Source organism: Astatotilapia calliptera, unplaced genomic scaffold (assembly GCF_900246225.1).
Source record: "Astatotilapia calliptera unplaced genomic scaffold, fAstCal1.2 U_scaffold_1, whole genome shotgun sequence".
NCBI classification, from domain to species: Eukaryota; Metazoa; Chordata; class Actinopteri; order Cichliformes; family Cichlidae; genus Astatotilapia; species Astatotilapia calliptera.
Window position 1 is genome coordinate 2,076,941 of NW_020535618.1, and position 6,000 is coordinate 2,082,940.

At 39.4% G+C, this 6,000-nt stretch overlaps 1 long non-coding RNA gene across 1 annotated transcript; it reads left to right on the top strand.

The window, feature by feature from the left end:
* Positions 1–3,874: 3,874 nt before the first annotated feature.
* Positions 3,875–4,738, top strand: LOC113017195 (uncharacterized). Its single transcript, XR_003271412.1, has 3 exons — positions 3,875–3,945; positions 4,045–4,151; positions 4,227–4,738. It is a non-coding gene; the product is annotated as an uncharacterized LOC113017195 (long non-coding RNA).
* The last annotated feature ends 1,262 nt before the right edge of the window (positions 4,739–6,000 follow it).

Below are 6,000 nucleotides of genomic sequence, written 5' to 3' on the forward strand. Positions count from 1 at the left end.
AAGAAGAAAATGATTTAAAATTAAGAAGAGCGCAGGTATTTTTGCGGTTACAAGTATTTCCAAACAGTTTATCTGAAGAGTATTACGCACGTTGCATGGCGCGTTGTGACGCGTATAAAAGAGCCATCTGAGAGCCGCTCAGCAATCGCTTCGAAGAAAAGAGACCGAGTCGCTCTGTCAGTCTCTGCACCTGTTACTATGTGCGGGTACAGCTCGCTCTGTAGGGAGTCTTCTTGCACTTTTCTACTCGTGACTTTAATCCTGTGATCTGCCTTCATCTTAATCACACCTGTTCAAGGTAAACCGACGTTTTACTTCAACTCTAAGATCAGCTTAAGGCTAAAACTTTGACTCTTAAATGCCGTAAAAATCTGACATCGATCGGATACCAAATAAATGCACTATTATCGAAACCTTTACCTCTTAATAGCATCTTACCTGGTTGGAGGACTGTGCCCGGATCTCTGATCTGGATACATCATCAAAATACTAAATGTAAAAACATTTTAATGAGCATTAAATACAAAAAATTGTAAACAAAGCCGAAATTTTTCAGCTGAAATCTAATTAGAATAAATTCATCTGCAAGTGTGTTGCCTCTTAACCTGGTTAGACTGACACACTGACAGCGTGGCACGAGTGGGCATCCACGCTGAGTGCCGATAATATGAAGTGTATCCTGTAGTTGTGGCTGCAATCCTCATTGAAGTGTGTGAGAATAATGACAACAGCATTGTTAACAGGTATCAGCACCTGTGTCATTTCTTACAGTGTTGAGCATTGTAATAAAATCCCTAAACTCTAGTAAAAACCTTGCAGCAGGATTCGTCAGCACGTTACTGTAAAACTTCAACCTCACTGTAATTTATTTAACAGTTTTACTGTGGTTTTTTTTTTTTACATGAAACTACTCAGATTTCTACAGTATCTACTGATGCTATAGATTTTTACAGTAGGGAACAAATTATTTAAACCCCCACTGATTTTGGAAGATCGGCCACTAACACAGAAATGATTATGATTTCAGTGGTAGGTTTATTTGAACAGTGAGAGACAGAACAGCAACAAAAAAAGAAAACAATTCAGAAAAAGTCATTTCAAAAAAGTTACTTACAACTTACAAAATCAGCATGGGCTCAAATATTTTTCCCTGACTGTATTAACAGATTCTCTAATAATTTGGTCTTAAAAACACTGATAGTATTTCCACAAAATTATATATTATTAGTTGAAGCAGTGGGAGCTGGGACTACATGATCATCAGTGTGTGTGCACAAAAAGGTGGCAAACAAGCTTCCTCAAATATTTTCATATAACATACTACAAATACTAGTAGAATTTTTATTTCAAACAAAAAACAAATATCTGCACTAACAGTAAATACTTTTTTATTGCTTTAATACCAAATTCTGCCAAGGCCACATATTCAGAATCTATATCAGTCCATCGCTACCTTAAAAAAAAAGCAGGAAGTCATGCTGTGAACATTTCAGAAACAAACCAACAGGGTGAACGTCAAAAATAGCACAAAGTGATTTGTTGACACCAGGTCCAGATCTGCAACAGGGTCAAAGAATGACTGCAAGTGTAATAGAACCAAGAGAGACATCGGCTATCAACACACACGTATCTCTGTCTGTCTGTATGTCTGTCTTATTAAAAAGCTGAAGGTAAAAGATTTGGTTTGAAAGGTTCTCTGTTGGTTCTCTCATTTCCACAGAAGATTCCCATTAATGCCCAGCTGTCTTTATATAACTGTCCTGTTACAGGGTTATGGGGGAAATGACTGTAAAAGGTTTGCACTCACCATGAGCAGCATTTCTCCTGTGACGTTTAACGCCTGTAGTTTTATTTTTAATAAAGGCCAAATATCATTATATAAAGAAAGTGTAATGTCTTCTGGAGACATGATTGGCCCGTCTGTGTTGAGATTTAACAGAATTCATTGTGTCTTCAGTCTCTGTGTGTAATGAGGAAGAAGCTCTGGATCCCCACAGACTGTGAATAAGATGTCAGTGTGGATTTCATGCCTTTCCTCGTGGCCTCACTGTGGACTCTGATCATCTACCTGAGTTCAGTTAAAGGTAAATAATGTGTTTCTATTACAGACTCTACTTTTAGACCATTTTAGCCAACAATATTTAACTAATGCTAAAGTCATCTGCAGGCCTTGATCCATTCTTTGCATGTTATATATTTTTATTTATGATTTAGAAATGGAGGTGTCCAATTATAGCAGGTCTGCCAAGACCATCACGTTAAAACGCTGCAGTTTCAGAAGAAGCAGAAATCAGCAAACAAAGACAATTTCACATTTCTCTCTGCTTAACATGCAAGTCCAGTTGTAAAATACTGAATTGCTGAATATATGTTTTATCATGTTTTTGTCTCAAGAAGTAAAATGTTATCTTAATGTCAGTCTTCAATATAATTTGTTTTCATATTTATCAAACCTCAGTGGGAGTGAATGTTTGATGTGAATGTTGAAAAGCTTTTAATATGACAATGTCGTGCTCACAGTTTAACTGGACCAGGTTGAAGCTGAGTTAGTCACCGAACTTAAAGGTTAAATCAGTGCGGTGTTAGCACAAAGCAGACAACTTACCAAAGAACCGATTTCAAACTGTTTCCTTCGACACTTTGTTACAAATTGTTTGTTCCCATTTCTTTGGTTGAGCCTATAAAAATAATACCAAAGCTCAAACACGTTGACGGACATAAAAATGTTTTTGCACAAACAAGATCATTCCCAAATAGCTATCAGCTGAAAACTGGGTCTATCTCAGCACGGAGGCCAGTGTGTGCTTAAACTATCTACAGCAGATGAACAGTATCTGAAAGTCACGTCCTTAAGAAATAGGAAAAATCAAAACAAAACAAAGGTCTGACACAGGATCTGACAGATTCATCTGGCCAGTTCATCAGAAATGGTCTCAGCTTTGCTTCAGATCAGTGTGTTTGAGGAGCTCAGTAATGAGTATCTGCAGCCATCTGTAGGAGGGTGGAGGCTATGTCATGGAGTTCAGCTGTATTTCATGGAGATCTTGTCGAACTGATGAATTATGAACAAAGAAAAGTAACATCACATTTTGATCCACCATGCTGTACCATCTGAAAAACAAGGACTAGAAAGTGAGACCATGTTTCTCCCATGCTGATTTCTCTTTATTGGCTCCTGTTTTAAATCCAGACTTGAATTGAAAATCCTTCTAATCACATACAAGGTCTCGAATAATCAGAGATTAGTCAAAACGAGAGTAAAATGTGGAATTATACTGTGGTGGAAGAACATGAAAAACTATCGTGTGGGAGGCTGTCAGAAAGACTGTTTGTTGTGCTTCACAGTTCTGATGTTGTATAAAGTTGTGAGTGTGTCTGCTCCTCTCTGTCTCCTCAACAGGATCATTTGTAGTGGATGTGACACAGAGCTCCTATCAGGCAGAGGAGAACCACAACATCACACTGGAGTGGACGTTCACCACCAAACCAGACACGTCCATCTCAGCACTGAACATCCTCTGTAGACTGATTACTGATCAGAAACCCTCAACTCTGTATTATCTTTATTATGGTGTTGAGTTCTCAGAGGTTCAGGACAAAAAGTTTTCAGGACGAGTCCAGAGTGACAAAGACGCCCTCAGAGAAGGACGAATCAGACTCCAGCTGTCCAGACTCAGGACTGAGGACTCGGGTCTGTACCTGTGTGAGGTGGACACAGGTTATGGCCGCGGTTACAACAGCTGCAGAGTCACCGTCTCTGGTAAGAGGATTCATTTATACACATGTGATCACTGTGTATAAAAAAACAAAAACTGCCAATTTCATAGATTTTTATTTGTTTGTTTTGTTTGTTTTTCTTTTTTCCAGATACAGATTTTGCTAAAACCTCAACAACAGAGACGTCACTGCAAAATCCAGCTCCTCAGAAAAAGACTCCAACAAATGGTGAGAAAATGCTCCAACTTTTCTCTGCATCTCTGCATCTTGAGTATTTTTTGGTCCATTTGTGGTGACTATGTTTATTTCTTCATTCATCAACGGCAGGTCGATCTAGGGTCCCTGTGGTGATTGTTGTCATCACCGTAACATTAGTTTTGGCTCTCGCTGGTTTTGCTGCATATTTCTCTCTCCACATCTTGCAGAAACTTAAAGTAAGAAACAAACAAACACAAACATGTTGTTGCTTCTTGCACCATCAGACTGACTCATTATTCTACTTCTTTCAGCAGAAGCATCCAGAGGATGATGAGACACAAAAACAACCACTACCAGTCTAGCTGCTGTACTCAAAGGAGCGTTGGTGTTAATGGAGCTGAGAGCAATTTATCTTTCCTGAATCTTCACATTTATGTTGGATTCAAACCATCAACCACAGGGAGACACTCGGGCCCAGCAGCACTGAGATCATCATAAGGTCACTCCTACAAAAGGATGTGAGATTGACTTGAACTTTGACCCCAGCTGAAGACTCGAGCCTCGTCCAGCTTATTTATTGAGCTCATTTTCAGACAAACAAAGTGACGTACAAGAAAACCCAGAGTGGAAGATCAGAGGATGTAAACAGGAAATATTTCTTACAGACGTCTTCAGTCAGAGTTGCTGCTGTCAGACTCTGGAGGATCTGCTTGGAAACAGCAGTGAAACTGATGGATTTCCTCCTTCAGTACAAAACTGTGAAGTTCAGCCTGGAGAAGAAACACTCCTCTGCCTCACTGTCAGCGTGTTTAATGAATTTACTTACTGGTTGGTTGTTTGTTTGTTTGTTTGTTTGTTTGTTAAAGGTGAACTTAAACCTTTCAGTGAGACCTCAAAGTGTCTCTGAGGGACTAATTAAAGGGTTAAAATCCTCCCTGATGATCACTGTGCTGGGCTGACATAGATCATTCCCAAACAAGCAGTCTTTTCCATTCCATTTGCATTCATTACAGATGGAAGTGGATATTTCCAGCACAGTTCATGTGGAAAGTTCGGGGGGAGTCACCTGAAAATTGTGTTGGTGACACAGAAGACTGGAAAAGCACCAACAAGTTTTAAAGTAGTAGAAAGAGAATTTATGGAGCTCATAAGGAGAACTCCTTTGTTTTACTGATCTCACTGTATGAAAGCAGACTTTGTTGTGGGGGCGATCGTGGCTCAAGAGTTGGGAGGTCGCCTTGTAATCGGAAGGTTGCCGGTTCGAGCCCCGGCTTGGACAGTCTCGGTCGTTGCGTCCTTGGGCAAGACACTTCACCCGTTGCCTACTGGTGGTGGTCAGAGGGCCCGGTGGCGCCTGTGTCTGGCAGCCTCGCCTCTGTCAGTGCGCCCCAGGGTGGCTGTGGCTACAATGTAGCTTGCCATCACCAGTGTGTGAATGGGTGGATGACTGGATATGTAAAGCGCTTTGGGGTCCTTAGGGACTAGTAAAGCGCTATATAAATACAGGCCATTTACCACAGCTGATGAGCTCTGATTGTTTTTTGTTTTCTTTCTTTCATCTTTACTGTCTGAGAGAACCTGAGCTATAAGCTGATTACTTTAAACACCCTTCGTTAATCATCTGCTGCACTTTATAAACATCCAAAACAATGTGATTTACATTTTACATCTCTAGATTTTTAAAGCTACAAATAATTCATTAAGTTTAATGTTAAACTTCCTGCTGGTCAGTACTCGATGTTCAGTCTGTAAAGTTTAGTCTGATTTGTGATCATGTTTTCAGTTTAGTGCTGAGAGTTGCGAGTGTAAAAGTGTTCCAACAGTGTTATTTGTTAATTTTTGTTAAATCTTTGGTCCATTTTTAAGTTTTAAGTTTTACATTTACAGTGTCTTCACTGTGTTGCTGAACAGACAAACAGGAACTTTAATGCTCCATGTTCATTATGTGTCACTGTAATTAAGTAGACATGTCTTTTACTACCGAATGTAAGATAGAAGATGTAAGAAATTGTAAAATTAAATGAGAGATGATAAAAGCTTCACTTGTTTTACTGGAGATGAAATGTTGATGTTCACCTTAATTCT